The following is a 27,329-nucleotide window of genomic DNA, read 5'->3' on the forward strand; positions in this document are numbered from 1 at the left end:
TATGAAAAACCCAAGTGAGTATCAGGGGAAAAGGAATGACTTGAGTCACGACCGTTTCATTCATCAATCGCCCAAGATTGTAAGATACACACCGCAAAGTTCACAGGTACATATATGGCTTAGAATAGATTGTATACATGTATATACCTTGAAGAATTTTATTCCACAATAATCCTTAATGGGACGAGTAAAGAGCTAAGTGTCGGGGTTTTTTGACGGTTATTAATTTCCAAATTTACGCCGTCAATACCTGCATAAATATAAAAAGATAAAACATCCAACATAGTGGTAGGGTTTAATTCTAACGATTCCTACAGTATTGGTGTATATTTGAATGCAGGTAATAAACCATCAAAGTTGAGGCGAAATATACATAAAGAAGGAGGAGAATCAAACTTATATCCAAGCCTATGGAGTCTTGGTCCACAAACCTAACAAAACACCTACAATTGGGCCCATTCACCATACAAGCGAACGGAGAGACTCCCTGCCAGAGCCCAGGAGGAAGTGCTGGGCCAGGGAGGCTGCCCAGGGTTCGGCCAAACAATGCCTGGCCCAGCCCAGCCACAACCGCCTTCAGGCCATCCCCGATACATGTCAATCTCTACTACCATATTGAATAACTCACGCGACACGCGGACACTTGTTCCAGTAATCCATGCCAAGTCCATGTATTGTTTGTCTTCTACAACCAGATGCAACGAATTTGAAGAGCCCAACCTATATATATACTCTAAATTAAGAACTCCTAAGCTACCATAAGCGTGGGGTCGGCACACTCTATTCCAATCGACCAAACAATTGCTACCATTGGCCTTCTCTTGCTCTGACCGTGAGAAGCCGCTCCTCTTGTCTATAGGTTTGGTCACCTATTTTGGAAGGTGATAAATCGGTATAGTTGAGAGCACTTCTTTCACCGTAACTAAGCGACTGGCCCTGTTTATGAGTGAGGTCTTCCACAAAGAGAGTATGTCATCAGCAACTGTGTCAATAAGGGATAGAAAGTCCGCTTTAGAAGGCTTCTCTACTGTACCACTTTTGCAAGGGAAGTCCTTCACCTTACAAGGCAGCGAGTTAACAATTACTTGCAGATCTTCATCAAAACATCTAATAGGAATGACAAACCTCTTTTGCATATTTGTTAACAGCCCCAAAGCAAGACCGAAGATATTGCGTTTGACAATTTCCTCAATTTTCAGCTGCAATAGTCTTTTAATGAGGATTTTAAAATTCATCATCTTTCCTCACATGAAGTTCTGGCCTGTTTCTTTTTCTTTTTACTTCAAAGCCCAGCCCCCCCACACCAACATCTCTCATAGTAGTTTCTGCTCATCTTTCACGTAGCTCCAATGGCAGTCACATCCCTGCCATCATCTTGTTCTAGTGTTGCTCGGAGTCAGGACGAAGTCAGTCGGGCTGAACATACATCGACCCCATCCCTAGTTCCTAATTTTGAGGTTATAGCAAAATACCTACCAGCTGCCAAGCACGATTGAGAAGCGCTGAACGAGAGTTACCCAAACAAGCAGTACAAAAAACAATTAAATAATGTCTGTATATACTGTTCTTCAAGGTAATAAGCATCAGTACATCCATCAACATGGCTTGTACTGAGCAACCTTAGGAGTATATCTAAATACAGGTGTAAGTTCATTGCTGGTTTGTAAGTGTAATAGTTTTATAATAATGCTCCCAAGGAGGCCTTAGGCATACAGTAATAAACAAGAGGTTGGATCTGTAAGTTCTCATGGTGAATATAAATATGGTTACCTGGTACTGGTAATTATTGAGCTCATTGTGTTGTGGCCAAGAAAACTTTTGAATATTTTGGATGGTCCTCAAGCATATAGAATAGTAAGTCATTATACGTTATTAACTGTGTTTTTAATCTTCTGTTCATGAGGTCAATTGATAATAATTAAACATTCATTGTGTTTTGGTCACGTATCCTTTTAATTAAGGAAGGAAAATTATTTATTTTCTTCATCATGTATATGTTCATAAAACCTGTATTGGACTATCTAGCTCAATTGATCATGTGTATTCAGTGCTACCTCAGTTCTGATATATGTAGCATGCATTATATAACTTTAACAAAAGGGATCCATCCCGATGACAAGATTTATTTCTTAGGCAATGATATCATCACTCTACATATGCTCACATCCTCAAGAAAAGATAATATATGATGGCAGATCGTGATTATCATAGCTTATTGGAAATACAACGTGACAGAAATCAAGAGAGATCGATGGCACACTGGATTGGATATCATGATATCCATTTTATTTATGAGTACTCCAGGGTGGCATAGCCTACCATGGGCTTCCATGTGTGAAGCCCCTTATGCTTGCATGTTGCACTTGCTTAGGAAACAACGGTGACAGTCTCAGCTTCCTTGGTACAGAAGCGGCGGCATGCTTCGTTGCAACGATCGACGGCATGATTGGCTTCTTCATTGCCAAAAACTGAAAAGGAAAACAAACGTTTCAATCTATACATTAGCTATATAGAACAAAGAATATTTATTTTTTTGGTTGCAAATCAATGGTAATTTAGCTTGATGTTTTTTCTCGCTTACGAGTGCTCATGGTGCTGCACACAGACGAAGCACATCCCAGCTTGCAGAAGTCAACTACCTCCGATTCCTCTGCAAAATCATGTATATGCATGAATAAATGCTTGTACCAATAGATATTACAAAATTAATAGCCCAAAAGTTTACACAAAGGGAGTTAATATGTTTTAATTTGCCTAGGTTAGCTGGGGTGAAGGGCGTGATGAATGCAAGATAGAAATATAGACAAGGAGAGCTAATGTTTCTAATTTACCAGCTTCTGGGTGAAGGGTATGGTGAACGTAAGGAGGCTTGCAGTTCCCATCAACAATTTTGCAGCCAGAAAGTTTAGCACAGGTGTCTCTTGAGCCACCCGCGAAACGGCATGAGTTATAGACGTTTCTTGCTGTGGTGGATGGGCAACAACTCTTTGCTTCCACCTGGATCTTCTCTTGTTGCAGGACTAAGCCTAACACTAGCATACACATGATCAAACTCTTCACTCCTTCCATGCTTTCTAGCTTGTTTTCCAATGAGATTTAGTCGCGGATCAACAAACTAAAGCAAGAGGGCTGAAAGGCTACTGCTTCTTTGGTCTTGTGGTTGTGCATCTGATTGGAGAGTGCGACACGTCTATTTATAGCTGAAGCCAACATCATGCCCAAGCTGCACCCGCATGATAGAGATGATTATGTTATTTTAATTCACAATAGTTATATTGGTGATATGTTCTCTGTATTTGTTTGTTTAGAGACCAAGCTACTTTATTGCATGACACATGTATATGGATGGCTTGGTACATGCTTACCTGCTATCATCCAGCGAAATATAGAAGACCGAGTGTGTACTGTGTTCTGTAGACTGCAACTGATCCCATTTCATGCAAAACTTTTGCTGCCCATGTGGTGAACGTGATGAGAAATAGAAGCTTAATCACATGGCATCTTCTGCCTTACTAGCATCTATAGCTAGTAGTACTGGCCTCGTAGCTAGGTGGCTGTTAAAAATTTTACTAAAAAAAATGTCGCTACTACACATTAGGCTAACCTATGGGTATAGCTGTTTACAACACCCAAATTTTAGAATCGCATGTATCCAATCGATAATAGTACTGCTGCCAGTTAATGTTGTATACTAGCAGTGATTATTTCACACACTAGCAAATTTAAGTCGATGGCCACTTGACAGCAACAACACACGTGGAGGACATATCAAAAGAAAACGGCACTAAGCTGTTGTGAAAAAAGAAACATATACATCAGCACAAATCTAACGATACCGATGGAGTTCATCATCACTTTCTGTCACTGTAGCTATGTCCTTACCAACATATATTATTGCCTTCTCTTGCCTCCTCTCTCTAGATATGTGTAGAATCATGTGATGATTTAATCGTGGTGATGAACAATTGTCAAAGGTGAGTGCTTTGTGAAAATACGGTGAATAGTGTTTTCGGTAGTCGGCTCTTGGTGGCTGGTCAGACCAGGCGGGGACTGCCGGTCAGACCAGTGGTGTTGGACCGGTCTAACCGGGTTGCCCAACGGTCAGATTAGCAGACTCCAGGTAGGAGTCAGTTTCGGATTGTTTTCATGGGATTTCTACAGTGCTTTATGGATATGACTTCCATATGGTTTCTATTCGTATATGATGCTATTGCGTGATGGTCTGAGTGAAGTTAGTATGAACTTGCTGCCTCCACGCCACCGGATCTGGCGGAGGCGAGGTCCAACCCGCCACCACCGCTACACCTCTTCTCTCGCTCGATCTGGTGGGGGGAGGAGGGGTCCGGGCCGCCGCCTCCATGTCGTCCGCCGCCGCTGCACCTCCCCTCCCCCCGATTTAGTTGACGGGAGGGCGTCGCTACCTCTCCCGCCGCTGCCGCAGAGAGAGAGAGAGACACAGAGAGAGAGAGAGGAGAAGCGTCGCTACCTCTCCCACCGCTGCCGCAGAGAGAGAGAGGAGAAGCCGAGAGAAGGGCTCGGCCTTATCTCCTGCCGGTGTGGGTGTGGGCCCCATCTGGAGGAAAAATATCTCCCTTGGCTGGTTCGGCTCGATTTTATCGGTTTCGGTTTTTTTAAACACCGGCACTTATAATTAATTATAGGTGAACCGACACCTAAAATATAGGTGCCGGTTTTTCTGTAAAACTGACACCTATCTTCGTTTAAAGGTGTTAGTTTTATTTTTTTTTTCATTTTATGAAGGTGGGAAAAGCACTATAGGTGCCGGTTTAATCACTTCCGTTACCTATAGTGGCAACACCTATTTGATATTTTGTATGAGTGACTATGAGTATTGTTAAGTCAGATTTGACACCACATATGCTTTAATTTTTTTTTAATAAAACCACTCGGCTGGTTGATTTATTTGCTCTTTGACTATATGTTTAGTTTGTTCATCTAATCACATAGTTGGGGTTACACCTAATTAGCTGCATCTAGTCGATGCCACTGACGCCCTCCTTCCCTCCAACTAGATCAAGGACAGGGAGGGAAAGGGAGTGCAGCCGCCGCCAGCTTCCGCCCCTTTGGCCAGATTAGGAAGAGAGTGGAGGGGCTGTGGTGGAAAGGGAAGTGGAAAAGGTGAGGGAGAGAGCTGAGACGGGTGAGGGGCTCAGAGGTCGAGCAGTTAGGGTGTGGGAGGGGCAAGGTGCGCTTGTTGGTTGTGATCCAATTTTTTTAAGCCGCTCCTATATTTACTGGCGAACGTCTTAAGTCCTCGCCTGCAAAAAAAATGTTAAATTACTGGCAAGGTCTAAAGAGGACCACATGCGAAAATTACTGGCAAGGACTTGAGAAGCCAGAATAAAGTGTAGCTCATGAGCTGGTCAGTGATGACCAGAGTTGAGGTAGAGGATAATATGTAGACCCCTCCATAAACTAATTGCTGGAATAGACCCTTTTTGGCATCAACCTCATTGGCGCCCTTCCTCTCTTGCAGCACCAGCATCATTACCACTATCCGAATAGGACTTAGTCACGTGCGCCCTCCCTCCTTCCCCCCAGTCCGTGCCCGAATAGGAGCAGTTCTCCCTTCCCTCTCCTCTCCTCCTCAATTCCAGTCGATTTGGACCTATTTTTCTCGGAATTTCTCATGGAAGTTGAAGAGCAGCATATACTACACCATTCCTCTTTTTTTTTGGTTTCATTGGTCAAATATTTAGAGATCAGAGAGTAACCCTAAAAACTTCGTTTTTCCCCCAAATTTTAGGCCTCCCAATGTGGGATTTTAGGCTTGTATTGGTTCTTGTATGTAACTTGCTTCAAGCTCTTAGAATTTTTCAGATATATAGGTGTTATTCAAAATTTTAAGTTGAAAAATGAATGCATGAATATATGCATAAATTAATTTATAGGCATTCAATTGAATGTATGTGTTAGTTTATTGGTGTGTATTGATAATAGATTTGAGCCATGGATTTTTCATTTTCATAGGTATTTGTTATATGAATGATAGACTAATTTTGTGGGATGATACACTAATGGTGTACAAACCATACAATTAGGTTCGTCAGTATATCAGAGTCGGTCGGCACGTGATAGGTCAATGATCGAATGGTACGTAGAGTGATCTCGCTGCATGTGATTGTGATCAGATAAGTACTATCAGCTGAGTGATGTAAAGAATAGACTAATTAAATTATATTATAAAAATATCTAAGTGCTAGCTCTCTGATCGATGATAATATAATATGTGTATGCATATCTCGTGCATATATATTATCACCTATACAAATTTGCTTCCTTGGATTATGTAGATGGATATAATGCAGGGACATGCAGGCATGCGGACCATGCTTATTGCACTAGCTTGTACAGTTGCACCTATACCTATTGTCAGAACAAACATGGTGAAGTGAGGTCTAGCTAGCAAGGAAGTAGCAACTAATAGTTCTGCATTGTACTAGTCGTTGTAGCCCATGTAACGACTGCTGCCCCACTCTTTGGTTTTACCCCGATTTATGTTAACAAAATTTTAAAATACTTAATGTGAAATTTTTTTATATAGAAGTTGTTTAAAAATATTAGATAAATCTATTTCTATCTTTGTAATAATTGTAACTCAATTAATCATGCTAGCCGTTTGGAAATATCTACGCACTTTAACCTTTTTTTTGTGTGTGTGTTTTAGAATTGTAAAGTTACATATAAATTATTCGAGCCCAATTTCATACTTGCACTAAACCCCTAAAAAACCGTAAACATATATATTTCCTATAAAAGACATAATATGATCCTCGGCGCCCCAAGGTGTCTTGGTTGGCTCCGTCAATGCACTAACTCGACCAAACCAAGATGGCACCTAGAGCACCTCATATTCTGTGATGATTTAATAACCTAGGAACTAAATCCATATATAAATGAATAATTATAAAAAAAAATTACATATATACCACATATCCTAAGTCCCAAAAATCACAAAATTGACATATAAAAAAATTGCATCTACATTTTTTAATAAAAATTGACATCGCACAAAATTGACAAATTGTCATTTCACAAATTTCACAAATATCACCCTAACTCCCAAATTTCACATATCACAAATTGCACATATCACAAATTTTCACAAAAAACCTAAAACACGCTTACCGCTAGCGGCTTGGGGCGGAGGTGGCCGGCGGCGGATTTTGGGGAAGCCGGCAGCTTGGGAAGGAGGTGGCCGGCGGCAGTGGTCGGTAAGGCCAGCGGCTTGGGGAGGAGGTCGGCGGCGGCAAAGGTTAGGGAGGCTGGTTGTTTCGGGAGGACGACGGCCGCGGCGGAGGTCGGGGAGGCCGGCGTGAGGGCGAGGAGGAGAGGAGGCAGCAGCGGCCCAGATCTTGATGGCGAGAGGAGGAGAGGAGGAGAGGAGTAGAGGAGGAGGTGGTGGCCGGAGAGGACGTCGCCAGCATGAAGGGCGAGGACGAGAGGAGCCGGCGGCAGAGGTGGAGGCTGGTGAGGCGAGGAGGCCACCGGCGGCGTTTGGGGCTCAGCGAGGAGGCGGCGGCGGCGGCGGCAAACAACTGGGCAGCGTCGGTGGTAATTTCGCCCGCCCGCCCGGTGCTTATGTAACCATATTGTCGCCTGCGGGTAATCGATATTCCCATGCGGGCAGTTTAAGTAGCCCGCACGGGATGATATTATTTCGTGCGGGCGGCTTAAGCCACCCGCACGCAAAAATAAATGCAGATAAATTAATAAATCCCATCTAAATATAGTTAATTAATCAATATAATTATTCAACCACAAATTAAATATAGTTATAGTTAATTAAACCCATAAATTATTTAACTATAATTGTATAACTATAACTAAATAGGGTTATAGTTAATAAACCACAACTTAATTAATTAATCAATATAATTATTCATCCATATGATTAATGCCAATAAATTATTCAACCATAGAAATATAATTATTTAACCACAAATGAATTTCAATCGCATCTAATTAAATTGCTTGTATATTGATCAAACCACATCTTAATTATTCAACCATATAAATTGAGAACGACATATAGTACAGATAAACATGGAACCATAAGTTTTATACATTAATCGTTTGAAGGGGCTATAAGTTGGATACATTAATCGTTTTCAAAACAGGTTGTACACAACAACATATATATATATATATATATATATATATATATATATATATATATATATATATATATATATATATATATATATATATATATACTAATGTTTCACAATTTTCGCAGCACCATCCTTCCGCACACGTCAAGGGTTGTCTCAATTCGCTTGATCTGGTTAGGAATATCTTTGAATAATGGGACGTCGTCATATTGGTTGTAATCTGACACGTCTTTAGTGTTATCGATGCCAATAATGTGTTGCTTTCCCACTACAGTAATGTCCATCCGCTCATTGGATGGGTCCTTCACATAGAAAACCTGTCCAACATATTCAGCGAGAATGCATGGATCATCCTTGTGGCTTTGTTTACTACGTTCCACAACCGTAAGGCCGTAGTAATCGATGGATACGCCTGTTGTGTCTTTGACTCACTAGCATCATAGCACCGGGACCTGGATGTTAATGCCATAGTCAAGCTCCCAAATGTCTTGTATTATCCATAGTATGACTTCTTCTCGCCTATTGCGTCCAACGCCTCCACACGAACTCCACTATTATGAGCTGCGCTTTTCTTGTTCTTGCCTATCGTGTAAAACGTATATCCGCCGATGTCGTACCATTGCCATGAGTTCACGAGGCTACTTGGGCCAGTTGCCAACCTATGCAAGCGATTCACCGAACGACATGTTTTTTCCTTCAACCATTCAGGAAATTTGCGCTTCTGTTCCTTTGAGATCTAAGTCGCCGGTCTTCTAGGGTTGCATGCTCTTATCTCGTTCATGTGTCCCTCAATGTATGGCTCGAGGATGGCTAGTTGTTGCGGCACGCTACTAAAAGCTTCCGCTACAGCTTTGTAGTCATTATCATAGAACCTTTTCTTGCCTACGGTCCACTTCCCAAGTAACCGACCCTCATGTACAACGGGGGTTATAACAATGGGTGTGGCGTCTTTCACGTAATCTATATAGCATTCAACCAGCCACCTCCTCAGTTGTGTACCCCATTATCATTTATCCCTTCTGATGAGCTGGGTTACAGACATACCCTTTCAGAACCGACATGTACCTCTCAGACGCCCACACTGTCTCGGTTGCCAATGTTTGAAGTGGGCCTAACTCTTCAGGATCAAAAACGTTTTGTGACATGTGAGACATAGAAAGCATCGGCTCGGCTTGGAGGTGGTTTCCTTTTTTAAAAAAAAAAATCAGGGAGAGCACAAAGGTACCGGTTCTATAACTGACACTAATAACCTAGTGTCACTAGTGCCAACCAATTGGTGCCGGCTGGGAAACCGACACCAATTGGTTCCTAACTGGCACCTATATTGGTTTTTTGTACCAGTGGCCATCATCAATGAGGAGGTTGAGTATATAGTTGACCCGATTAAGGATCATAATCAAGGCAAGTGTCCTCCCTCCCTTTGAATATATTGAACCTCATGTTTTCGGCAAACATGTTGTTTTACAAAATCTGCACATATTCGAACGATAGGAATGATTAGAATACCTTGTTTGTACTCAAATGGATCTACTTATCTTTTTATTTATACCAAATGCTTTTCCTTGCTTGATATGTTTATCATGGATATGGATCCTACTTATCCATGTTGTTTTGAACACATTTAAACTTATTTCCATAGATAAGACATGGAGAATTACCATAGTTGGCCTGGCAAGAAACTTGCAACTACTATGTGCACCACAGTTACACACCTACAAATATGCCACCAGACACGCTCAAATGACTGCAGCGCCTGCATCACTGATTTTCCCCCTTATTTTAGATTCAATACGGTACTTGGGCTTCGATCTTAATTCCTGCCTAGTCTAGCTAGCTGAACCACAGATATAGTATCTGGTCAATAATTATTATGTGCATGCATATCTCATGTTAATTAACTCTCTCTGGATCGATGCCTATTGTCACCTTAATATATATATATCTATATATATATATATCTATATATATATATATATATATATATATATATATATATATATATATATATATATATATATATATATATATCTATATATATATATATATATATATATATATATATATATATATATTGCTGAACAGGGAGTACGTGGATGGACAAAAGAGCACACCATATGCATATCATATGCATGGCACGTAAGCCATGCGGACTGCATTCTCGGGATGGATGCATGGTTCAGAATGAACTTAAAAAACTCGTACGCATGATCCTTGGTGATTTGGTGGTATCTCCAATGTGTGAGAGGCCTATCAGAAGCCTACTCTAGGTGCGGAAATTAGCATTATATATAGTATGCTATTTTTTACAAGTTCAATTTTATCAAAGTTTATTTTTTTCTCCTAGAATCACCAGTAGAGAAACGATTTTTCCGTGCGGTTAAAAGTGATTTTCGCGTGTGGATGTTCCAACCGTCTGGAACCAAGGGTCTGTAAAATTTTTGCGTGAGGGTGGCGCACCCACACGCAAAAATCTAATTTTCGCGTGCGGAGTGGTTATGTCGCCCGCAGGCAAAAATAAAAAACCGAAAAATATAAAATCCAGAAAAGAAAACCCCAACCCTAAAGCTGTGGTCGCCGCCTCCTCGCGGTCGCCGTCGCCGTCACCGCCGCGGTAGTGGATCCGGAGCCTCCGCACTGTCCGGGCCGGTAACGGCCACCGCCGCACGCACTAGCCGCCGAGCTCCCCGCTCCCGCCTGCTGTTCCCGCTTGCAGCCCCCGGGCGATGCCGCGCGCATGCCGCCGAGGCTGCTGGATCCGGGCGGGGGACGGCCGCCGCCGCCAGAATCGGGTGAGGGGAAACTGCCTCCACTGGATCCGGGTGGGGGACGGTCGTCCGCCGCGCGCACGCGCCGCCGAGACGCCGCTCCCGGTTGCCCACCGCCGCGCACACGCGCCTTGGTGCCCGCCGCTCTCGGTCGCTGACGCACGCATGCCGCCGAGGCCGCCGCCAAGTGAGGCGGTGCAGCCGGCCGCCGCTGGCCGTGCCCGTGCCGGCCGTGCCCAGGGGAGAAGAGAGAGGTGAGAAAGTGAGAAAGGATAGAGAGGTGAGAGCGTAAGAGAGAGAGTGTTGGTATTTCTTACGACCACAGATAAATCTGCAAGCACACGGAATACCGCTGTAGCACTTCACCTTCGGGTTAAGACGATCCAAGGACAACAACTATAGGTAGGCAGGCCAGAGAGGACTTTCTCTATGCTTTAATTATCTACGCTAAGCAAGGTAATTCCCTATCTATTGCTTCGGGCACCGACCCCTGCTGGTCTGCCAGCGTGGTTCCGGCTATAGCTCTATGATGTATTCGAACCTGGTGGATTACTAGGACGGAATTCAGGACTATCACCACCTGCCGCCTACCTTTGACAAATCCGTGGGATACACAACTAACAATGGTTATCTCTGACATAGACACCACGCCTAAGTTATTAATTACTACTCTAATACTAGCGCAGGAACTTCCTTCTCTATCCGGAGTCCTGGCACTAGAGCACTTAGTATAAATACTAAACAATGAACCTGCAAAGATGGAAATATAACTTACTTAGACTAAATAATTAAATAACAAAAGAAAGAAACACGAATGTTTACTTAATAGAAGAAGTTCTCTGAACCCGGAGCAGAGTGTACCGACAGCTCCGGTACTCCTCCCGAATTCCTCCTACGAAGCTACACTCGTCGACGTAGAAGTCGGATGAGCGCCAAACTTCCGGGCACTCCTCCAGAGCTTCCCATCACTCTCAATCATATTCTAATGTACAAAAGATACAATAGAGCCTCTTCTAATTTTGCTCAAAGTTGTGTGTCGGAAATGAGAGTGAACTACTCCTTATATAGGCAGGTATGACGGTTACAGCCTATGCGAAATGACCAAACTACCCTGGAACAGCCATCAGGAAGTAATCAGGGCCGTCCACACAAAATTTGGCGATCAACGGCCACCAAAAGGGTTCGGCCAAACTGGTAACCCGGGACGGCTCCGTTCGGCCCGTTTTTCCATCGTGGACACTAATTTTGAGGCCCTCAGCCCATTGGCATGATAGTTGGGCCCGTTTGGAGTTGTTTAATTGACTTATGGGGCCTCCAATCCGTGTAAACGCGTCCTGAATGCGCGGAGGTGCATTTTGTCGCATGACGGATGTGTTTTCTCCTCAAAATACCTGCATACACATGTTTCACCAACACTAGTGGAAATGATTAGTAATAATACCTACCACTAAGTTGGATACCATATTTTATTTCATTATATGCAAGTATTGACGGTCAAATATTATGATTTTTGGATCGTCAACAACACCCCCACACTTAACCTTTGCTCGTCCCGAGTGAAGGCTAAGGACTCTACAACAGAGTTATAACTTCCTTACTAATAATCATGCAAACAAATTATTCAAAGCCATACATGTACTTGTGGGTCTTTGTAGTGTCTACCATGCGATCCTGAGCAATTGAGAAATGGAACAATCTTGACTCAAGTCACCCTAACTTTTCATGAAGAACAACTTGGGGTTTTTTTTCAAGTAACACAAAACTATAACTTTGCTTTACTCCCCCATTGATTCTCTCGATCATCAAAGTGTATGATTCCTCACAAAGGCATATGATTGTGCCTTTTCTTTTCCTACCATCTAATAAGGCTTATGTGGAGCTAGGGTATGGAAAAGAGTAGAGCATTACTTGCATCCATGGAAAGACAAGACATACTTTCTGGTCAAGAATGTGCATGTGTATGTGTATGGTGAAGTTGTGGGTGGAAAAAGGAAAATAAAAATAACTCCTTTTGTTTACCTCCTCCTCCATTTATTTTTTTTCTTTTGAAACTTGGGAGAGTACATGGCTATCCTTTTTTTCTTTTATTTTTCTTTTTTTCTCGTTCTTTTTCACCATCATGCTCCATACTTCTATGAGCACTTTTTTTTTCTTTCTTTTTGCACAGCCATGCCTCTCTCTTTTTCTTTTTTTTTTCTTTGGAAGAACTTTGGAGGAAGAGGCATAAATGACATGGAGTATTTATTTTGTGGACTATAGATGAAATGAATGGTAAATGAGCAATGTTGACTTCCAATGTAGAAGTCAAGCATTTAAGTGTGTATGTGGAATGTGTGTGATCTTGACCATGAAAGTATGAAAAGCATTTCACTAGGGTCACAAAACTTGACAAGGCTCAATGTATTAATAAGTAGCGTATGTAGCGAGCTAATCATGAATGATCAACCTATGGCTCTAGTGGGAATAAAAATATCAATGAGGAGTTTAGCATCGTTATTTTTTTTCTTTTATAAGATTCCCAAGTGTGCAACATGAAGAGCAGGATTTCTTTCATCAGACTATATCTCAATCCTCAATTACCTAGATAGCATGGGGTGCCTATTGAATATGTCTCCACAAGCAGCAAGTAATGAGCAAAGAATAATAGGCATGCATGTTATTTTTAGGGAGGCCATGAACTCTAATTGTACCATCCCTAGCTTGAGTTTAATTATCTTCGATGTTTCAGAATTGGTAATCAAATTAAACTCAAGATAGAATGGATGTCCAAAGGAAAAATTGTGCAAACCTGCGCTCTGTATAACACAGAGGACGATTCATTGGTTCTGACTGTATCAATTTCCCTTGTGTGTTTCATCATGGCTCATCACTTCTGGGGTGATCTTGCTTTGGTTATGGCGTTGATGTGCAAGATCACCCCCACACTTGACTTTGTACATGGGGCTCTTTATTGGACACAAAAATGAAAAATAAAGACAAAAGTGAAGCAAAAAGGACTCACTTGGTTGGAAGACTAAGTAGCCAACTTTATTTTATTTTATTTTATCCATGAAAGCTAGACCTAAGATAACTACAGGGAGGCCAAAGGACTCGTGGCATTGAAAACTAACGGATCAAGTGGGAGCTAAAGACTCCGGGTAGAAGCTAAAAGAGACTAGATTCACAACATCTAAGTCACAATCAACTTCTAACGGATCAAGGAAAACTTTTAAACGATGACCATTTACCTTAAAGATGTTACCTTCGTTGTCGCACAGCGTGACGGCTCCTTGTGATGAAGCGTCGACGACAGTATATGGACCCATCCATTTACTTCGAAGTTTTCCATGTCCGAAAAGTTTCACCCGAGAATTGAACAGCAGCACCTTGTCCCCTGCTTTGAACTCCTTGTGCTTGATCCGCTTGTCATGCCATCTTTTGGTTCTATCCTTGTAGATCTTGGCATTGTGATAGGCCTTGTCCCTCCATTCTTCTAGCTCAGAGTGCTGCATCTTCCTGTGCTGTCCGGCTCCCGTTAAATCCATGTTCCAAGTCCGGATAGCCCAGTGCGCCCTGTGTTCCAACTCTACTGAAAAGTGACAAGTCTTCCCGTAGACAAGTTGGTATGGTGACATGCCGATGGGCGTCTTATAAGCAGTCCTATATGCCCAAAGTGCATCAGGTAGCTTGTTCTTCCATGCCTTCCCCATCTCATTGACAGTCTTCTGCAGAATGTTCTTGATTTGTTTGTTGCTTGTTTCTGCCTGTCCACTTGTTTGGGGATGATATGGAGTGGCAATGTTGTGCTGAGCCCCAAGTTCTTGCAAAAAGTTTCGGAAGGTCTTATCGATGAAATGAGACCCTAACATCCGGCGGGCGTGCTTGGCGTCTGCGGCCCTGCATGGCATTGCCTCTACCCACTTGGACACATAGTCAACGGCCACCAGGACATACTCGCAATCATAGGACTTTGGGAAAGGTCCCATGAAATTGATGCCCCATACATCAAATAACTCGACTTGAAGGTTGTATGTAAGTGGCATCGCATCGCAAGCAGTGATTCCTCCATGCTTCTGGCAACTTGTGCATCTCCGAACGAATTCCTTTGTGTCATCGTACATTGTTGGCCAAAAGAATCCGCTCTGCCAGATCTTTGCGTGTGTTCTGAATGCTCCATAGTGACCTCCATATGGGGCAGCATGACACTTCTTAATGATCTTCATGCCTTTATCTACCGGAACGCATCTTCGTAGTAGACTGTCTGAACAGACTCTGTACAGGTAAGGTGCATCCCACAAGTGCCCGCGGCTCTTGTAGATCAACCTCTTCTTATTTTCTCCCGGGGGTAAATGCCCCGCGACCATGAAGTTGACGATGGTTGCATACCACGAGTCAGAGTCTATGACTTTCAACAGCATGTCGTCTCGCAGATAGTCATTTATCGGTAGCTCGTGCATGTTAGTGATTTGCATACGCGACAAATGATCTGCAATAGAATTCTCTACTCTCTTTTTATCCTTAATCTCTATGTCAAACTCTTGGAGCAGAAGAATCCACCTAATCAGCCGACGTTTTGAATCTTTTTTAGCTCGAGCTTGGCTCGTCCTAGGCTCGATTTGAGCTCGGCCCGAGCACCAAACGAGCTGAACCCAAGCCTGAGCAAAAGCTTGCGAGCTTTACCGAGCCGAGCTCAAGCTTCTACCGAGCCTGGCCGAGCTTGACTGTGTATAGTTTATATTGCATGTTCACCTCTTTAATATAATAAACTAATAGATAAATATATATATATATATATATATGTGTGTGTGTGTGTGTGTATGTATCTATTTACACAATAAATTAGCATGTGTTAGCACAATATATTTATTTTAATCATTTTTTACTCTGTTATTAGTGTGATTAACTAGAAAATAATTATACTTATCAACAGATTATTATTAAAATATATATTATACTACTTATGGCCGAGCTCGAGCTCAAACCGAGCTTGCCTAAAAGCTCGAAGGTGCAATATGCTCGGCTCGAGCATGTGTCGAGCTCGAACTTGGGCAAATGAGCTCGCTCGAGCTCGGCTCATTGACAGCGCTAATCAGAATACAACAGTATTCAAACAATAGTTCATCTCAGGTTCAACCTAATACCAGAGTCTCAGATACTCTGCTTCCAGAATCAAACAATAGTTCCACAACAAGCAGCAAAATGTATGGTTCAATTAAAAGAATCTTACATCACCCATGGAATAATGCATAGCAAGTCCATGTTCAACCATATGCACTCCGTTAAGCCAAATATTCACCTGCAATGGGTCCATAAAGAACTCAATGGATTACGAAGAAAAGGTGAATGGGGATATCAAATATTTCAAAATCCAACTAAAAGGGAAAGCTGGACACCGACCAGCGTGACCAATAAGGTAAATAAAAGGAGGCAACAACATTAGGATGGAAGCCAACATGTACTTTTGGGGTTGCTACTGCCTAACATATTCATGGTAAGCAAATATATATTTGTCTAAATCCAACTCCAATGTTTCTAAGTGCACAATAACTATTTTTAGACGGAAGCAATACTGAAACATTTATAAAGTGTAATAGTACCATAATATCTATGATCACTATAACTATTACTCTATAAAAACATAACAAGTTGTATAAGAGCTGCTCATTTCTTTGAACTACAAGTTGTATCTGCATCAGAAGGAAATACATCATATAAGTTCCAGTATCAAATAACGTTCTAGCGATGCCTAGTATGTAACTTATCACGACTAATGGTATCATCTGAAAAATTAAAAGATGGGTCAAGGGCAGCAGCATACATGTAATGTACCAAAATAAGTAACAAAAAAATGGCACTTTTTTCATGAGTTCTATTAATATAAAGAAATATGGAGCAGAGAACTTCTAGTAATAGAGTTTAAGCATACTTAGAAACTGATCATCAGAATGTATGTGTGTTTTTGGACATTGGGCACTGCACCTTGTTGGAAAAACATAGTATTTTCCTGGAAGAAAAATCGCCATGCTGCAACTTTACATAGGTCTTTAATGCAGAAAAGCAAGACAACAGATTTAATCAAGGAATTGGCACATCAAGTCCAATACGTATTTGTGTAATATTTTTCCTTTAGAAGTTCAGCCTGTAACATTTACCCAAAGAACACACAAACAAAGGACTAATTAATTGTTGGAAGAAGAGTAGCAATTCCCCTTTAACATACATAAAGAAAGTTCCCCTTTTAGTTTTTCTTACTAAAAGGATAAACATACACAAAGAAAGTTCCCCTTTAAATCAAGAAAAGGTTTCGTTAAGATAGTTATGGAAACATATTCCCCTTTAGTCCATGTTTTCGCTTTCGGACAAGTAATCTACTCTTACGCCCAAGAAAGTTCACCTATGCTAACAAATTCCTTGTCCCTGTAGTAAATTTATTCATGGAATTCAGTTTGCTAATGTTTTTTTGCACTAGTTTAGTTAGAGTTATGTTTATAAGCGGTGCAGCCAGGTGGCAAATTAATTGTCAAAATTGCTAGAGCAATTAAAGTTGTCAATTGAATACTAGTTTTGTTCTGTTTTGCACTTAATATAGCTGATCACAGTTTAAAATGCCGCTGCACTTAACAATAGGTACAGATCTTGAACCCACAAAATCCATATAAAATGGTTTGGATTGTAGGTAAGCATAATGTTTGTATTTTGCTAATTATTCAGAACATTCATACCAAGATGCTAGTAAAATAACTCATTCAGTTAGCCAAAAGATTCAGGCACAATTTAGCACAGATTTCTACAAGCAAAAGAACTCCATCCAACTCATGCCTTCAGTAGAATAAAACTGTGCTCAGGATCAGCAAGGAGCTGTGTAAAAAAATGTAGAAAATCTAAGAGAAAAAGGAAATATAAACCTTCCTGTCCTCAGCGGTTGCGCTCCGGTGGAAGGGGCAGGTTGAACCCGCCACGGCGGTTCATCTACTGCCGTGGCTGCCGCTTGGTGACGACGCGCACCCCGCTAACATCGGCGTCGGGGACGTGCTTCCCCTTGGTGGAGTCGAAGCCGACGGGGATCCCCATCATCTTCATCATCTCCAGCTCCTCCACGTCCACGTCCCCTTCGCCCGCCGCGACCCCATCCCCGGCGGCACTCTTGGGCGGGACGAGGCCCGCCGCCGCCAGATCTGAGCAGGACGAGGCCCGCGTCGCCAACCACATGTCGACGTCGTCGGGGTTGCCGCCGCTGCCACCACCCGCGTTGTCGTCGTCGTCGGGGATGGAGCCGCGGCCGGATCCGCACGAGGGAGGGCCCCCTGGGGCCGGATCCGCGCCGCTCGGCCGTCGCTCGTCGCCCGCTCCCATCTGGCGCCGCTCGCTCCCAGCCGCGATCTGCCGCCACCCTCGCCTGGCCGCCATGCTGCCACCGAGCCCCCCGGCCGCCGTCGCTTGCCGCCGCTTGCTCCCGCCACCGAGCCGCCCGACCATTGCCCGACTGAGAGGAGAGAAAGGGAGAGATTGAGAGGAGAGGAAATGAAAAAAGAGAGGGTGTTAATATCTGTTGGGAGAGAGAGAGGAGGGGTGGTGAAAAAAATTTGAAGCAAGGAGGAGCGAAAGAGAAAGAGGAGGAAAATAATTATTAAAAATATTAATTTGATAATAAATGAACTTCGAGTTGAATTTTAAGATACTAAATGAACTTACGTGAAAAATTTCTTAAAAACAAAGTTATATAAATCATTGAGATCTATAACTTTTCTTTTGGACATTTCTCCATCCGAGTTTGATTGAACTATATAAAATTTGAATTTTAAAATATAAGAAATTCAAATATTTTTTCAGGTAGTAAATGAATTCAAATGAAAAAGTCATCAATAACAAAGTTGTATAGCTTATCAAGATCTACAACTTTTATATTGGTCAATTTTCTATATGATTTTGTTTGAACAGTTTGAATTTGAATTTCAAATTATGACAACTTCAAAACAAAATATGACTTTGTTTTGGTCATTTCTTTATTTGACAAAGTAATAGTAACACTGTTCACAAAATTTACATATCTCTATTATATATTATAAACTATATAAGAGATACGTATATTCTGTGAACAATGTTATAAATCGCTTCGTCAGATGAAGAGATGACACAAATAAAAGTTATAGATTTTGATGAGATATACGACTTTGTTATTGATGACTTTTTTAGTTGAAATCATTTAATATTTGAAAATGTTGTTTGAAGTTGTCATAATTTGAAATTCAAATTCAAATTATTGAAACAAAGTCATATAGCAAAATGACCAAAACAAAAGTTGTTGATATTGAAGAGTTATACAACTTTGTTGTCGATAACTTTTTCAATTGAAATTATTTAGTATTTAAAAATGTTATTTAAAGTTGTCATAATTTGAAATTCAAATTTTATATAGGTCAATCAAACTCAGATGGAGAAATAACCAAAACAAAATAGGTAGATCTCAATAAGTTATACACCATTGTTTTTGACAACTTTTTCACACAAGTTCATTTAGTATGATAAAACTCGATTCTAAGTTTTAATATTTTGAAATTAATTGAAATGATGGAGGCAAAATAGACTTCTCGGTGAGGGAGGAGCAAAAGGGCTGGCCCATAACAGGCCTTGTTTCATACCATCTATGTTTAACCTTTTTTTTCTTTTATTTTTTTTACCATTGTGAAGTAACACACAAAAATCGAGATCTACCAATTTTGTTTTGGTTATTTGTCCATCTGAGTTTGATTAGCCTATATAATATTTGAATTTCAAATTATGACAACTTCAAACAACATTTTCAAATACTACATGATTTCAACTCGAAAGGTCATCAACAACAAAGTTGTATAAATCATCAATATCTACAACTTTTATTTTGATCATTTTTCTATACGACTCTGTTTCAATAATTTGAATTGCAATTTCAAATTATGATAACTTCAAACAACATTTTCGAATACTAAATGATTTCAACTAAAAAAGTCATCAACAACAAAGTTGTATAAATCATCAATATCTACAACTTTTGTTTTGGTCATTTCGCTATATGATTCTATTTCAATAATTTTAATTCGAATTTCAAATTATGACAACTTCAAACAACATTTTCTAATACTAAATGATTTCAACTGAAAAAGTCATCAACAACAAAGTTGTATAAATCATCATATCCACAACTTTTGTTTTGGTCATTTTGCTATAGGACTCTGTTTTAATAATTTGAATTTGAATTTCAAATTATGACAACTTCAGAGAACATTTTCAAATAATAAATGATTTCAACTGAAAAAGTCATCAACATCAAAGTTGTATAAATCATCAATATATATAACTTTTATTTTGGTCATTTCTTCATCCGATAAAGTGATAGCAACATTGTTCGCAAAATTTACATATCTCTTATATGGTTTTGATGTATTTAATATTATATTTGTAAATTGCGACGAAATTGCTATAACGTCACAGGTTTTTGGCCGGTTTATGACGAAATCGATAAAATGTCATGTTATTATGGGCCTTGTATCCATTGTTGCATATCCGTGACGATCTCTGAAAAACATCACGAAAATTTCGTCAAATTTCATCACAGATTAAATAGATTCTTATAGTATTTGGGACCCTACAGTGAGGTTCCAGAAATAAAAAAAGAGTGATTCAAGAGAGAGTCATCTAAGGAATATAGTTAGTTTGTGAAAATATATGAAAAACCCAAGTGAGTATCAGGGGAAAAGGAATGACTTGAGTCACGACCGTTTCATTCATCAATCGCCCAAGATTGTAAGATACACACCGCAAAGTTCACAGGTACATATATGGCTTAGAATAGATTGTATACATGTATATACCTTGAAGAATTTTATTCCACAATAATCCTTAATGGGACGAGTAAAGAGCTAAGTGTCGGGGTTTTTTGACGGTTATTAATTTCCAAATTTACGCCGTCAATACCTGCATAAATATAAAAAGATAAAACATCCAACATAGTGGTAGGGTTTAATTCTAACGATTCCTACAGTATTGGTGTATATTTGAATGCAAGTAATAAACCATCAAAGTTGAGGCGAAATATACATAAAGAAGGAGGAGAATCAAACTTATATCCAAGCCTATGGAGTCTTGGTCCACAAACCTAACAAAACACCTACAATTGGGCCCATTCACCATACAAGCGAACGGAGAGACTCCCTGCCAGAGCCCAGGAGGAAGTGCTGGGCCAGGGAGGCTGCCCAGGGTTCGGCCAAACAATGCCTGGCCCAGCCCAGCCACAACCGCCTTCAGGCCATCCCCGATACATGTCAATCTCTACTACCATATTGAATAACTCACGCGACACGCGGACACTTGTTCCAGTAATCCATGCCAAGTCCATGTATTGTTTGTCTTCTACAACCAGATGCAACGAATTTGAAGAGCCCAACCTATATATATACTCTAAATTAAGAACTCCTAAGCTACCATAAGCGTGGGGTCGGCACACTCTATTCCAATCGACCAAACAATTGCTACCATTGGCCTTCTCTTGCTCTGACCGTGAGAAGCCGCTCCTCTTGTCTATAGGTTTGGTCACCTATTTTGGAAGGTGATAAATCGGTATAGTTGAGAGCACTTCTTTCACCGTAACTAAGCGACTGCCCTGTTTATGAGTGAGGTCTTCCACAAAGAGAGTATGTCATCAGCAACTGTGTCAATAAGGGATAGAAAGTCCGCTTTAGAAGGCTTCTCTACTGTACCACTTTTGCAAGGGAAGTCCTTCACCTTACAAGGCAGCGAGTTAACAATTACTTGCAGATCTTCATCAAAACATCTAATAGGAATGACAAACCTCTTTTGCATATTTGTTAACAGCCCCAAAGCAAGACCGAAGATATTGCGTTTGACAATTTCCTCAATTTTCAGCTGCAATAGTCTTTTAATGAGGATTTTAAAATTCATCATCTTTCCTCACATGAAGTTCTGGCCTGTTTCTTTTTCTTTTTACTTCAAAGCCCAGCCCCCCCACACCAACATCTCTCATAGTAGTTTCTGCTCATCTTTCACGTAGCTCCAATGGCAGTCACATCCCTGCCATCATCTTGTTCTAGTGTTGCTCGGAGTCAGGACGAAGTCAGTCGGGCTGAACATACATCGACCCCATCCCTAGTTCCTAATTTTGAGGTTATAGCAAAATACCTACCAGCTGCCAAGCACGATTGAGAAGCGCTGAACGAGAGTTACCCAAACAAGCAGTACAAAAAACAATTAAATAATGTCTGTATATACTGTTCTTCAAGGTAATAAGCATCAGTACATCCATCAACATGGCTTGTACTGAGCAACCTTAGGAGTATATCTAAATACAGGTGTAAGTTCATTGCTGGTTTGTAAGTGTAATAGTTTTATAATAATGCTCCCAAGGAGGCCTTAGGCATACAGTAATAAACAAGAGGTTGGATCTGTAAGTTCTCATGGTGAATATAAATATGGTTACCTGGTACTGGTAATTATTGAGCTCATTGTGTTGTGGCCAAGAAAACTTTTGAATATTTTGGATGGTCCTCAAGCATATAGAATAGTAAGTCATTATACGTTATTAACTGTGTTTTTAATCTTCTGTTCATGAGGTCAATTGATAATAATTAAACATTCATTGTGTTTTGGTCACGTATCCTTTTAATTAAGGAAGGAAAATTATTTATTTTCTTCATCATGTATATGTTCATAAAACCTGTATTGGACTATCTAGCTCAATTGATCATGTGTATTCAGTGCTACCTCAGTTCCGATATATGTAGCATGCATTATATAACTTTAACAAAAGGGATCCATCCCGATGACAAGATTTATTTCTTAGGCAATGATATCATCACTCTACATATGCTCACATCCTCAAGAAAAGATAATATATGATGGCAGATCGTGATTATCATAGCTTATTGGAAATACAACGTGACAGAAATCAAGAGAGATCGATGGCACACTGGATTGGATATCATGATATCCATTTTATTTATGAGTACTCCAGGGTGGCATAGCCTACCATGGGCTTCCATGTGTGAAGCCCCTTATGCTTGCATGTTGCACTTGCTTAGGAAACAACGGTGACAGTCTCAGCTTCCTTGGTACAGAAGCGGCGGCATGCTTCGTTGCAACGATCGACGGCATGATTGGCTTCTTCATTGCCAAAAACTGAAAAGGAAAACAAACGTTTCAATCTATACATTAGCTATATAGAACAAAGAATATTTATTTTTTTGGTTGCAAATCAATGGTAATTTAGCTTGATGTTTTTTCTCGCTTACGAGTGCTCATGGTGCTGCACACAGACGAAGCACATCCCAGCTTGCAGAAGTCAACTACCTCCGATTCCTCTGCAAAATCATGTATATGCATGAATAAATGCTTGTACCAATAGATATTACAAAATTAATAGCCCAAAAGTTTACACAAAGGGAGTTAATATGTTTTAATTTGCCTAGGTTAGCTGGGGTGAAGGGCGTGGTGAATGCAAGATAGAAATATAGACAAGGAGAGCTAATGTTTCTAATTTACCAGCTTCTGGGTGAAGGGTATGGTGAACGTAAGGAGGCTTGCAGTTCCCATCAACAATTTTGCAGCCAGAAAGTTTAGCACAGGTGTCTCTTGAGCCACCCGCGAAACGGCATGAGTTATAGACGTTTCTTGCTGTGGTGGATGGGCAACAACTCTTTGCTTCCACCTGGATCTTCTCTTGTTGCAGGACTAAGCCTAACACTAGCATACACATGATCAAACTCTTCACTCCTTCCATGCTTTCTAGCTTGTTTTCCAATGAGATTTAGTCGCGGATCAACAAACTAAAGCAAGAGGGCTGAAAGGCTACTGCTTCTTTGGTCTTGTGGTTGTGCATCTGATTGGAGAGTGCGACACGTCTATTTATAGCTGAAGCCAACATCATGCCCAAGCTGCACCCGCATGATAGAGATGATTATGTTATTTTAATTCACAATAGTTATATTGGTGATATGTTCTCTGTATTTGTTTGTTTAGAGACCAAGCTACTTTATTGCATGACACATGTATATGGATGGCTTGGTACATGCTTACCTGCTATCATCCAGCGAAATATAGAAGACCGAGTGTGTACTGTGTTCTGTAGACTGCAACTGATCCCATTTCATGCAAAACTTTTGCTGCCCATGTGGTGAACGTGATGAGAAATAGAAGCTTAATCACATGGCATCTTCTGCCTTACTAGCATCTATAGCTAGTAGTACTGGCCTCGTAGCTAGGTGGCTGTTAAAAATTTTACTAAAAAAAATGTCGCTACTACACATTAGGCTAACCTATGGGTATAGCTGTTTACAACACCCAAATTTTAGAATCGCATGTATCCAATCGATAATAGTACTGCTGCCAGTTAATGTTGTATACTAGCAGTGATTATTTCACACACTAGCAAATTTAAGTCGATGGCCACTTGACAGCAACAACACACGTGGAGGACATATCAAAAGAAAACGGCACTAAGCTGTTGTGAAAAAAGAAACATATACATCAGCACAAATCTAACGATACCGATGGAGTTCATCATCACTTTCTGTCACTGTAGCTATGTCCTTACCAACATATATTATTGCCTTCTCTTGCCTCCTCTCTCTAGATATGTGTAGAATCATGTGATGATTTAATCGTGGTGATGAACAATTGTCAAAGGTGAGTGCTTTGTGAAAATACGGTGAATAGTGTTTTCGGTAGTCGGCTCTTGGTGGCTGGTCAGACCAGGCGGGGACTGCCGGTCAGACCAGTGGTGTTGGACCGGTCTAACCGGGTTGCCCAACGGTCAGATTAGCAGACTCCAGGTAGGAGTCAGTTTCGGATTGTTTTCATGGGATTTCTACAGTGCTTTATGGATATGACTTCCATATGGTTTCTATTCGTATATGATGCTATTGCGTGATGGTCTGAGTGAAGTTAGTATGAACTTGCTGCCTCCACGCCACCGGATCTGGCGGAGGCGAGGTCCAACCCGCCACCACCGCTACACCTCTTCTCTCGCTCGATCTGGCGGGGGGAGGAGGGGTCCGGGCCGCCGCCTCCATGTCGTCCGCCGCCGCTGCACCTCCCCTCCCCCCGATTTAGTTGACGGGAGGGCGTCGCTACCTCTCCCGCCGCTGCCGCAGAGAGAGAGAGAGACACAGAGAGAGAGAGAGGAGAAGCGTCGCTACCTCTCCCACCGCTGCCGCAGAGAGAGAGAGGAGAAGCCGAGAGAAGGGCTCGGCCTTATCTCCTGCCGGTGTGGGTGTGGGCCCCATCTGGAGGAAAAATATCTCCCTTGGCTGGTTCGGCTCGATTTTATCGGTTTCGGTTTTTTTAAACACCGGCACTTATAATTAATTATAGGTGAACCGACACCTAAAATATAGGTGCCGGTTTTTCTGTAAAACTGACACCTATCTTCGTTTAAAGGTGTTAGTTTTATTTTTTTTTTCATTTTATGAAGGTGGGAAAAGCACTATAGGTGCCGGTTTAATCACTTCCGTTACCTATAGTGGCAACACTTATTTGATATTTTGTATGAGTGACTATGAGTATTGTTAAGTCAGATTTGACACCACATATGCTTTAATTTTTTTTTAATAAAACCACTCGGCTGGTTGATTTATTTGCTCTTTGACTATATGTTTAATTTGTTCATCTAATCACATAGTTGGGGTTACACCTAATTAGCTGCATCTAGTCGATGCCACTGACGCCCTCCTTCCCTCCAACTAGATCAAGGACAGGGAGGGAAAGGGAGTGCAGCCGCCGCCAGCTTCCGCCCCTTTGGCCAGATTAGGAAGAGAGTGGAGGGGCTGTGGTGGAAAGGGAAGTGGAAAAGGTGAGGGAGAGAGCTGAGACGGGTGAGGGGCTCAGAGGTCGAGCAGTTAGGGTGTGGGAGGGGCAAGGTGCGCTTGTTGGTTGTGATCCAATTTTTTTAAGCCGCTCCTATATTTACTGGCGAACGTCTTAAGTCCTCGCCTGCAAAAAAAATGTTAAATTACTGGCAAGGTCTAAAGAGGACCACATGCGAAAATTACTGGCAAGGACTTGAGAAGCCAGAATAAAGTGTAGCTCATGAGCTGGTCAGTGATGACCAGAGTTGAGGTAGAGGATAATATGTAGACCCCTCCATAAACTAATTGCTGGAATAGACCCTTTTTGGCATCAACCTCATTGGCGCCCTTCCTCTCTTGCAGCACCAGCATCATTACCACTATCCGAATAGGACTTAGTCACGTGCGCCCTCCCTCCTTCCCCCCAGTCCGTGCCCGAATAGGAGCAGTTCTCCCTTCCCTCTCCTCTCCTCCTCAATTCCAGTCGATTTGGACCTATTTTTCTCGGAATTTCTCATGGAAGTTGAAGAGCAGCATATACTACACCATTCCTCTTTTTTTTTGGTTTCATTGGTCAAATATTTAGAGATCAGAGAGTAACCCTAAAAACTTCGTTTTTCCCCCAAATTTTAGGCCTCCCAATGTGGGATTTTAGGCTTGTATTGGTTCTTGTATGTAACTTGCTTCAAGCTCTTAGAATTTTTCAGATATATAGGTGTTATTCAAAATTTTAAGTTGAAAAATGAATGCATGAATATATGCATAAATTAATTTATAGGCATTCAATTGAATGTATGTGTTAGTTTATTGGTGTGTATTGATAATAGATTTGAGCCATGGATTTTTCATTTTCATAGGTATTTGTTATATGAATGATAGACTAATTTTGTGGGATGATACACTAATGGTGTACAAACCATACAATTAGGTTCGTCAGTATATCAGAGTCGGTCGGCACGTGATAGGTCAATGATCGAATGGTACGTAGAGTGATCTCGCTGCATGTGATTGTGATCAGATAAGTACTATCAGCTGAGTGATGTAAAGAATAGACTAATTAAATTATATTATAAAAATATCTAAGTGCTAGCTCTCTGATCGATGATAATATAATATGTGTATGCATATCTCGTGCATATATATTATCACCTATACAAATTTGCTTCCTTGGATTATGTAGATGGATATAATGCAGGGACATGCAGGCATGCGGACCATGCTTATTGCACTAGCTTGTACAGTTGCACCTATACCTATTGTCAGAACAAACATGGTGAAGTGAGGTCTAGCTAGTAAGGAAGTAGCAACTAATAGTTCTGCATTGTACTAGTCGTTGTAGCCCATGTAACGACTGCTGCCCCACTCTTTGGTTTTACCCCGATTTATGTTAACAAAATTTTAAAATACTTAATGTGAAATTTTTTTATATAGAAGTTGTTTAAAAATATTAGATAAATCTATTTCTATCTTTGTAATAATTGTAACTCAATTAATCATGCTAGCCGTTTGGAAATATCTACGCACTTTAACCTTTTTTTTGTGTGTGTGTTTTAGAATTGTAAAGTTACATATAAATTATTCGAGCCCAATTTCATACTTGCACTAAACCCCTAAAA

The 27,329-nt window shown here is 41.0% G+C and overlaps 1 pseudogene; it reads right to left on the minus strand.

Annotated features, from left to right (window-relative positions):
• Positions 1-235: 235 nt before the first annotated feature.
• Positions 236-27,329, minus strand: part of LOC136357018 (uncharacterized) — a 35,150-nt pseudogene continuing 8,056 nt past the window's right edge.

Source organism: Oryza sativa, chromosome 6, assembly GCF_034140825.1.
Source record: "Oryza sativa Japonica Group chromosome 6, ASM3414082v1".
Taxonomy (NCBI): Eukaryota; Viridiplantae; Streptophyta; class Magnoliopsida; order Poales; family Poaceae; genus Oryza; species Oryza sativa.